Source organism: Megascapheus bottae, chromosome 14 (assembly GCF_031878675.1).
Source record: "Megascapheus bottae isolate mThoBot1 chromosome 14, mThoBot2.hap1, whole genome shotgun sequence".
NCBI lineage: Eukaryota > Metazoa > Chordata > Mammalia > Rodentia > Geomyidae > Megascapheus > Megascapheus bottae.
The window spans coordinates 48,642,338-48,652,553 of record NC_143522.1 but is presented as its reverse complement, the minus strand read 5'-3'; the positions used below and the strand labels follow the sequence as shown (position 1 = coordinate 48,652,553).

At 53.2% G+C, this 10,216-nt stretch overlaps 3 non-coding genes across 3 annotated transcripts; 2 read left to right on the top strand and 1 right to left on the bottom strand.

Annotated features, from left to right (window-relative positions):
• Positions 1–730: 730 nt before the first annotated feature.
• LOC150055217 (U1 spliceosomal RNA) lies at positions 731–894 on the top strand. The gene has a single exon (XR_016537710.1). It is a non-coding gene; the product is annotated as a U1 spliceosomal RNA (small nuclear RNA).
• A 2,149-nt stretch (positions 895–3,043) lies between these two features.
• Positions 3,044–3,207, bottom strand: LOC150055216 (U1 spliceosomal RNA). Its single transcript, XR_016537703.1, has one exon. It is a non-coding gene; the product is annotated as a U1 spliceosomal RNA (small nuclear RNA).
• Positions 3,208–8,311: 5,104 nt separating this feature from the next.
• Positions 8,312–8,475, top strand: LOC150055215 (U1 spliceosomal RNA). The gene has a single exon (XR_016537766.1). It is a non-coding gene; the product is annotated as a U1 spliceosomal RNA (small nuclear RNA).
• Positions 8,476–10,216: the final 1,741 nt, after the last annotated feature.

Genomic DNA, 10,216 nt, shown 5'->3' with positions numbered 1-10,216 from the left:
CGGTCCGTGCGCGAAGGCTCGGGGCTTCCCGCGGACTGGGCCGCCCGGCGGCGGCTCCGGCACCCTGGGCCTGCCGGGCCCTGGCCTGGCCTGGCCTCGCCTGGCCTGGCGGGCGGCGCTCAGGGGAGGTCGCTGCGTCCCGAGGCCCCGGCGGAGAGCGCGGCTGAGCGGCGAGATCTCCCACGCACCCGCGTGCTCGGGTGTCGTCGAGGGCCGCGTCCCGGCGGCGCGGCCCACAGCCCGGCGCCGAAGCCCGCCCGGCCCGGCGGACGAGGCCCGCGCGTGGCCCCGACCGCTCTACCCGGGGCTGGAAGGCGACCCAGCACGGGGCCGGGCGGGAACCAGAAGGGCGGCCGCCCCTTCCTTCTTTCGTGCGGGAGGGAGGACGCCACGCCCCGCCGCGGGTCCCCGTCCGTCGCAGGGTCCCCCGCCCGCGGTCCACCCCTCTTGCCCGACTCCACTACCTCGGCGGGCCGCGAGGGTGTTTGGGGGGGGGCGCGAGTGGGAGGCGGGGCGTATGTAGATGAGCGCGAGCGCAGAGGCTGCCGGTTCCTCCCCTCTCGGACGTCCCCGTCCCCCGTGGACCGTGGACGGGCGGCACCGGGGCAGGTGCTGGGCAGAGAAGTGGGTGGTCGTGCGCGTGGGTATGCGGAGGTCTCCGAGAGGCGGCGACCGTGAGTGAAGAGTGAGGCGGGTGCGAGGGTGTGAGTGGAGGGGAGGGGAGCAACTCATACTTACCTGGCAGGGGAGATACCATGATCACGAAGGTGGTTTTCCCAGGGCGAGGCTTATCCATTGCACTCCGGATGTGCTGACCCCTGCGATTTCCCCAAATGCGGGAAACTCGACTGCATAATTTGTGGTAGTGGGGGACTGCGTTCGCGCTCTCCCCTGATTTCCTACGGTTAAATAGCAGAGTGGGCTACTTCTCAGGCGCGCTGATGGTAACGGGTTCCCGTGTTACACAGAGCGTGGCGGATTTGTTAGCTTTATCTGTGTTTTTCTTCTCCACGTCTGGGGCTTCGGGTACCGGAGGTCTTCGTAATATACCAGATCCTTCCACCTTATCTCGGTCGTCACACTAACCACTAATAATGCCATGACAGTGAGCCGGGATCTCTGCTTTTCAGTGGCTTTTTTTCTCACCGTGGCAAGGCCAGCAGGACGGCGGTATACATGGAGGGAGATGGCAGGGCCCTCTTGCACGGAGAACGGGGGGGTCTCTGATCTGATTCCTCCCCCGCGCCCCCCCCCGGGTCCCCGTGGGTGTCTCCCCTCGCTCTACTCCTGACTTGGAACCTCTGCCTGCTGTTTGGAAGCCCGAGGAGACAGTGATGGAGGGAAGCCACACTTTCTTTCTGGAAAGGAAAGTAGAAACTCCCCCAGAAACGTGCAAGACAAGACAAACCTGGCCCCGAGCGGCGGCGGTTAGGTCAGATGGAACGACCTGACCGCCGCCTGTCCCGTCACTCCTCTGGGTTTCACTCCAGCTTGTACACTTCTTTCATTATTTTTTTCTTACAGGCTTGGATGCAGAACGGCCTTGTTTCCCCTCTGAATGTGGAAGTTAAAATACCCAAACCAAACGTGATTCTCCGTTTGCTTGGCATAAACCAGTTTTGTACACACTACGTAACCGCAGTTTTTAAGTTCCCTTTGTTAAAAGAATTCAGAATCGACATCTGCTGTGTCCGGTTTGATGCATGGCACATGGTTCTACACGTGTATAGAAAGACCCCACATCAAATGCTGCTAAAGAAAGCAGCCTGAACCCTCATGTTTCTAAACGTTTTTGCTGTTTTCTCTGCGGGTCGTGGCTGGGCTCTTCAGCTCAGTTCTACCGCCCTGCCTAATATTAAGCCGTAGCCCCACTTCCCATTTTCTAGAGGTTAATTGCAGATGAGAGTCTCTGGATCTTCGGTGCCCGGGCTGGCTTTGAACCTTGATCCTCAGATCTCGGCCTCCTGAGTAGCGAGGATTACAGCGTGAGCCACCGCAACCGGCTGTTTCTTTTTTTTTTTTTTTTTTTTTTTGGCCAATCCTGGGTCTTGTGCTCAGGGCCCGAGCACTGTCCCTGAGCTTTCCCTCAAGGCTAGAGCTCCACCACTTGAGCCTCAGACCACTTACGGGTTTTTCTCTATGTTTCTGGTTCCGAGGAATCGAACCCGGGTCTTCGTGCATGCTAGGCAAGCACTACCATTAGGCCAAACTCCCAGCCCCGCACTTCCTTTTAAAAAAAGGGGGAAAAAAAGTCCTACGTCTGCGGGCATGAGAATTTAGGGGAAGAGACCCAGCGGGCAGACCATTCATTTCACGCGTTCTCAAGAAAGAGGATCTCAGCGCCGGCTTTGGGGGCCTGCGTGACGGCACCTCGGGAAACCTCTTGACCGTCGGGACGCAGACACGCGCGAGCGTGCTCACAGCAATGGGGACCAGGACAGGTCCCGTCCCCCTAAGCCTGTGCGCGTGCGACAGTGCGTCCGTGAAGCTGCCGGGCTTCTTTGGGGACCTAAGGGGGTGGGGGGTGGGGGACGAGGACAGTGACGGAGGGGATGGGACGGATCAAAGGAAACGACGCCCACCCCGGGAAACGTGATCGCCTACGAGATACATACAAACGAACTGTACTAAGTTGAAAAAGAAAGCAAGATCGGGAGATCCCGGGAGGAGAGCACGCACCCCGAAAAGCAATCCCACATTCCCACACCGCGATGGCCGGCAGGGCCGGACGGTGAGCTCTCAGGGACAGGGAGGCACAGCGAAGGCAATCAATCCATCGCCCCCAGCCCTCGCGGTAGGGAGAGCACGGACAGGGTCGAGACCCGTCATTTCCTTACCAAAATGAACGTATAAAGAAAAAAAAGGGGTCGGCAGTCGGATGTGCTCTACTGAAAAAACCGGGAACAGACGTGCTTGGGAGATTCCGCTCGGAGAAATAGTGAAGCCCAGAAGAAGAGCACTTGGTGATTACGAGCAAAGCATACCTTCGAAGAGGGATATGACGCAGAAATAAAGCCAAGGTCTGTTTTTTAAACAGCTTCACCAGGGGAGAGCGCGAACGCAGTCCCCCACTACCACAAATTATGCAGTCGAGTTTCCCACATTTGGGGAAATCGCAGGGGTCAGCACATCCGGAGTGCAATGGATAAGCCTCGCCCTGGGAAAACCACCTTCGTGATCATGGTATCTCCCCTGCCAGGTAAGTATGAGTTGCCACGCTCCCCTCCACTCACACCTTCGCACGCGCCTCACTCTCAACTCACGGTCACAACCCTCAACGAGGCCTCCTCACAACAACACCCTCTTCCTCCTCCTTCCACAACGGAAAAAGCCTCTCCACTCCCAGAAAATATTGCCCACGCGGGACTTACACGCACGACATCAGTGCGACCGGCAGGCTCCGCGCGCCGCTCATCTGCATGCGACACGCCCTCAAGGCGGGGCCTACGAGGCCTCGTCTACTGAGGAACACCCGGGCCTTGCTCGCCGGCCTCTTCACCAGCCGCCCGCGCGGGGCTAGGGACCTGGGAGCTCCAGGGGATCCCCCCAACACCGCCCTCCCTGGCCTGCCGCTAGCGCGGCCCGGGAGCAGGCCCGGAGGCCTCTGCGCCTGGCCCTGAGCAGCGGACGTGGGAGAGCCGACCCCTCCCGGCTCTCATTTGAATTTTATTTTATCTGGCTGCCGGCCCTAGCCCTGTCTCCTCGTTAGTTTGGAGAACAGACCCCCCGAAGGGCCACCTGACTGTCTTGCATTACAGGCGTAATGCAAGTCCTGGGCTTGAGCTCAGGGCCTGAGCACTGTCCTTGGACTTTCTCAAGGCTAGAGCTCTACCACTGGAGCCTCAGCACCACTTCTGGCTTTTTTCTATGTATGTGGTACCGAGGAATCGAACCCGGGTCTTCGTGCATGCTAGGCAAGCACTCCACCACTAGGCCAAACTCCCAGCCCCTCAGACTCCATCTTACTGGAAGACCTGTTTACCAGAAATACAAGTTCCCGAAAAGCCCCCAGAGTGTCTCTCCATCATGCTTTCCCTGAAACTGCCTCACTAACCACTAGTCATCAGGTGACCAACACCAGAGCCTCGGATGTAAGAGAACATTGTATTTTTCAAGAGCCCCAGACATAAGTATTTTCTATTTTCACTCCTTTCTTGTTTAAATGTTAACCAATCATGTAGTAACTTAGCTAGAATCCCCGTAGACCTGACTGCATCATATAAAAACCCTGCTAACCGGAGGGTGGGAGCTCTTAACTCAGACTCATTGCACTGGTGTCAGTTGTGAGTCCAGGCCTGAACTTGCAATACAGACAGACACTTATGCTCTTACATCAGATTCGGCTCCTTGGTGGTCTTTGGGGACCCCGAATTCTGGGCACAACACTGTTGAGGAAATGGTCAAGAAAGGAATGGTCTTCCACAGGCCTCCTCACAACAAGACTCTCCCCGCCTCCTCCCCTCCACTGGAAAAACCCTCCCTGCTTCCCGCAAACATTGCCAGGCAGTGTGCTCGTTTTTGGTGGCTTGCTTGATATCTCCATGCCCCCGGGATGATAGGGTGGGGGTCAGCCCTTCACTGAATGCTTGTGTTGTGGTTAAATAATTACTGCTCCCCAACAATAAGGGGGTCAGTGATCATGCTGTGCACACACTACACCGCGTGTTCATGGTTGTAACTGCAACATAGATTGATTCTCTATTTTCCACATGTACCTGAAGTCGTCTCCCCTGTACTGAACTACATGAATAAGCTAGCTGGCAGGGGAGCGTGGGGTTCAGAAGCCAGTGAGCACTGAATCCCCTGAGTCCCCTTCCGGATCCCCTTGTTCCTTTCTCAGTTCGTACGCCCCTGTCTGTGGCTAGCAAGAATGAAGTAGGTTATGTCCATAGGCCTGAAGCATGACAGATGGGACACTATTTTCTCCCAAAGAAAAAGGCCTCTGACCCCAGAGCTGTTTAGATCTAAGTATACTTAGAGGATTGTGCAAGAAACTACAAGTTGTTTTGCTCAGTGGGTGCTGGGAAAACCCTAAAATGTTCTCTCCACACAGTATTCGGGAAAATAAATCAAAATTTACTGATAATGCTGTTTTGCTTCTGTATATGCTTCTCAAAACAAAACAAATAGTCCTGTATATTGCTTGCCAAAGAGGATGTTTGTCTTTCAAAGACTAACTCTGAGGGCTGGGCGTTTAGACTAGTGTTAAGAGTGCTTACATAGAATGCACGAAGACCCAGGTTCAGTTCCTTGATACCACATACAAAGGAAAAAAAAAAAAAGCTGGAAGTGGTGCTGTGGTTCAAGTGGCAGAGCACAAGCCTTGAGGAAAAAGCTCAAGGACAGGGCTCAGGCCCTGAGTTCAAGCCCCAGGACAGGCAAAATAAATAAATAAATAAATAAATAGACTAACTCTGCGTCATCTTTGTGCTCCACAATTTGGGAAGCCTATATCCCTATCCAGAAGCTGGCTGTGGAGGTGACAATAAAGACTCCTATAATGTGGCTTATTGTGGCATCCTTTGTTTTCTTGCTGATTGTGATACAATAACACTGCCCCCTCCCCCGCAGATATACATGTGAATACAACATATATTCATGTATATATACATGAATATCTTCATGAACATATAATCATGTATCTATACAAAATGAGCAGAAAAAAAGGGAAAAAGTCTTTTGATTCCATATCTTAAACATTCATATCAGTATGTACGTTGTTTCATATAAAATGAAGAGAGACTGTGGCATTGTGCCTAGTCTCGTGTCAGTATCCTCTTTTGGTCTCACTGTATGTGAGTGTCTAGAGTCCTGTGTAATTGATTCATATCAGAGAGAACGTGCACTGCTTGTCTCCCTGATCTTGGCTTACCTCAGTTAACATAATTTGTTCTAGTTCCATCCATTTCCCTGCAAATGACATTATTTTATACTCTCTAGTGGCTGTGTACAATTCCATTGTATAAGGTACCACATTTTTTGGAACCTATTGTGGGGCATCTGGGCTGTTAAAGTGAAGACGAATGGGAGAAGGGGAAGACAGTAAGGGAGACTGCTAGCAGGTTTACCAGTGCCACACGTGTGTGCACACGCCCACGTGCATGAAAGCACACAGAGAACAAACGAAATGCTGCATGTTTCAATCATTTGTGGATTCTAACCTGAAAAAGGTTTGGGTATGTGGCTTGCTGATAGAATGCCTGGTTTTGATTTCTCAGTACCATATGAACAGAAAAGCCAAAGTGGCAGTGTGGCTCAAGTGTTAGAAGCTGGCGGTGAGCACAGAAAGGGTGTGAGCCCAGCCCTAGAGTTTATCAAGCCCCAAGACTGACAAAAACAAAATGAAACAACAAAAACCCTTAAAAGATGGATGTGTGTGTATGTATACATATATAGGGAACATTAATATAACTACATGAGGGGATACAGAAAAAACAAAGGTTGGAGGGGCTGGGAATATGGCTTAGTGGTAGAGTGCTTGTCTACTATGCATGAAGCGCTGGGTTCTAAGCCTCAGCACCACATAAACAGAAAAGCCAGAAGGATAGCTGTGGGTCAAGCAGTAGAGTGCTAGCTTTGAGCAAAAGAAGCTCAGGGACATAGCCCAGGATCTGAGTTCAAGCCTCAGGACTGCCGCTCCCCCCCCCCAAAAAAAAAGTTGGAGGAGGATAAATAATACCAAAATATGCTGTGTGTTTGGAGAAAGCTTGAGGAAATAAAGATACAGCATCAGCCAAAGACAATTTAATTTATAATGTATACAACGGGTACTATATGTATAATGATTATGCAATACAGTTGAAAAACTGAGTCAGAAAATAAAGTACAGGGGACCGGGAGTTACAACCATGAACACGCGGTGTAGTGTGTGCACAGCATGATCACTGACCCCCTTATTGTTGGGGAGCAGTAATTATTTAACCACAACACAAGCATTCAGTGAAGGGCTGACCCCCACCCTATCATCCCGGGGGCATGGAGATATCAAGCAAGCCACCAAAAACGTGCACACTGCCTGGCAATGTTTGCGGGAAGCAGGGAGGGTTTTTCCAGTGGAGGGGAGGAGGCGGGGAGAGTCTTGTTGTGAGGAGGCCTGTGGAAGACCATTCCTTTCTTGACCATTTCCTCAACAGTGTTGTGCCCAGAATTCGGGGTCCCCAAAGACCACCAAGGAGCCGAATCTGATGTAAGAGCATAAGTGTCTGTCTGTATTGCAAGTTCAGGCCTGGACTCACAACTGACACCAGTGCAATGAGTCTGAGTTAAGAGCTCCCACCCTCCGGTTAGCAGGGTTTTTATATGATGCAGTCAGGTCTACGGGGATTCTAGCTAAGTTACTACATGATTGGTTAACATTTAAACAAGAAAGGAGTGAAAATAGAAAATACTTATGTCTGGGGCTCTTGAAAAATACAATGTTCTCTTACATCCGAGGCTCTGGTGTTGGTCACCTGATGACTAGTGGTTAGTGAGGCAGTTTCAGGGAAAGCATGATGGAGAGACACTCTGGGGGCTTTTCGGGAACTTGTATTTCTGGTAAACAGGTCTTCCAGTAAGATGGAGTCTGAGGGGCTGGGAGTTTGGCCTAGTGGTGGAGTGCTTGCCTAGCATGCACGAAGACCCGGGTTCGATTCCTCGGTACCACATACATAGAAAAAAGCCAGAAGTGGTGCTGAGGCTCCAGTGGTAGAGCTCTAGCCTTGAGAAAGTCCAAGGACAGTGCTCAGGCCCTGAGCTCAAGCCCAGGACTTGCATTACGCCTGTAATGCAAGACAGTCAGGTGGCCCTTCGGGGGGTCTGTTCTCCAAACTAACGAGGAGACAGGGCTAGGGCCGGCAGCCAGATAAAATAAAATTCAAATGAGAGCCGGGAGGGGTCGGCTCTCCCACGTCCGCTGCTCAGGGCCAGGCGCAGAGGCCTCCGGGCCTGCTCCCGGGCCGCGCTAGCGGCAGGCCAGGGAGGGCGGTGTTGGGGGGATCCCCTGGAGCTCCCAGGTCCCTAGCCCCGCGCGGGCGGCTGGTGAAGAGGCCGGCGAGCAAGGCCCGGGTGTTCCTCAGTAGACGAGGCCTCGTAGGCCCCGCCTTGAGGGCGTGTCGCATGCAGATGAGCGGCGCGCGGAGCCTGCCGGTCGCACTGATGTCGTGCGTGTAAGTCCCGCGTGGGCAATATTTTCTGGGAGTGGAGAGGCTTTTTCCGTTGTGGAAGGAGGAGGAAGAGGGTGTTGTTGTGAGGAGGCCTCGTTGAGGGTTGTGACCGTGAGTTGAGAGTGAGGCGCGTGCGAAGGTGTGAGTGGAGGGGAGCGTGGCAACTCATACTTACCTGGCAGGGGAGATACCATGATCACGAAGGTGGTTTTCCCAGGGCGAGGCTTATCCATTGCACTCCGGATGTGCTGACCCCTGCGATTTCCCCAAATGTGGGAAACTCGACTGCATAATTTGTGGTAGTGGGGGACTGCGTTCGCGCTCTCCCCTGGTGAAGCTGTTTAAAAAACAGACCTTGGCTTTATTTCTGCGTCATATCCCTCTTCGAAGGTATGCTTTGCTCGTAATCACCAAGTGCTCTTCTTCTGGGCTTCACTATTTCTCCGAGCGGAATCTCCCAAGCACGTCTGTTCCCGGTTTTTTCAGTAGAGCACATCCGACTGCCGACCCCTTTTTTTTCTTTATACGTTCATTTTGGTAAGGAAATGACGGGTCTCGACCCTGTCCGTGCTCTCCCTACCGCGAGGGCTGGGGGCGATGGATTGATTGCCTTCGCTGTGCCTCCCTGTCCCTGAGAGCTCACCGTCCGGCCCTGCCGGCCATCGCGGTGTGGGAATGTGGGATTGCTTTTCGGGGTGCGTGCTCTCCTCCCGGGATCTCCCGATCTTGCTTTCTTTTTCAACTTAGTACAGTTCGTTTGTATGTATCTCGTAGGCGATCACGTTTCCCGGGGTGGGCGTCGTTTCCTTTGATCCGTCCCATCCCCTCCGTCACTGTCCTCGTCCCCCACCCCCCACCCCCTTAGGTCCCCAAAGAAGCCCGGCAGCTTCACGGACGCACTGTCGCACGCGCACAGGCTTAGGGGGACGGGACCTGTCCTGGTCCCCATTGCCGTGAGCACGCTCGCGCGTGTCTGCGTCCCGACGGTCAAGAGGTTTCCCGAGGTGCCGTCACGCAGGCCCCCAAAGCCGGCGCTGAGATCCTCTTTCTTGAGAACGCGTGAAATGAATGGTCTGCCCGCTGGGTCTCTTCCCCTAAATTCTCATGCCCGCAGACGTAGGACTTTTTTTCCCCCTTTTTTTAAAAGGAAGTGCGGGGCTGGGAGTTTGGCCTAATGGTAGTGCTTGCCTAGCATGCACGAAGACCCGGGTTCGATTCCTCGGAACCAGAAACATAGAGAAAAACCCGTAAGTGGTCTGAGGCTCAAGTGGTGGAGCTCTAGCCTTGAGGGAAAGCTCAGGGACAGTGCTCGGGCCCTGAGCACAAGACCCAGGATTGGCCAAAAAAAAAAAAAAAAAAAAAAAGAAACAGCCGGTTGCGGTGGCTCACGCTGTAATCCTCGCTACTCAGGAGGCCGAGATCTGAGGATCAAGGTTCAAAGCCAGCCCGGGCACCGAAGATCCAGAGACTCTCATCTGCAATTAACCTCTAGAAAATGGGAAGTGGGGCTACGGCTTAATATTAGGCAGGGCGGTAGAACTGAGCTGAAGAGCCCAGCCACGACCCGCAGAGAAAACAGCAAAAACGTTTAGAAACATGAGGGTTCAGGCTGCTTTCTTTAGCAGCATTTGATGTGGGGTCTTTCTATACACGTGTAGAACCATGTGCCATGCATCAAACCGGACACAGCAGATGTCGATTCTGAATTCTTTTAACAAAGGGAACTTAAAAACTGCGGTTACGTAGTGTGTACAAAACTGGTTTATGCCAAGCAAACGGAGAATCACGTTTGGTTTGGGTATTTTAACTTCCACATTCAGAGGGGAAACAAGGCCGTTCTGCATCCAAGCCTGTAAGAAAAAAATAATGAAAGAAGTGTACAAGCTGGAGTGAAACCCAGAGGAGTGACGGGACAGGCGGCGGTCAGGTCGTTCCATCTGACCTAACCGCCGCCGCTCGGGGCCAGGTTTGTCTTGTCTTGCACGTTTCTGGGGGAGTTTCTACTTTCCTTTCCAGAAAGAAAGTGTGGCTTCCCTCCATCACTGTCTCCTCGGGCTTCCAAACAGCAGGCA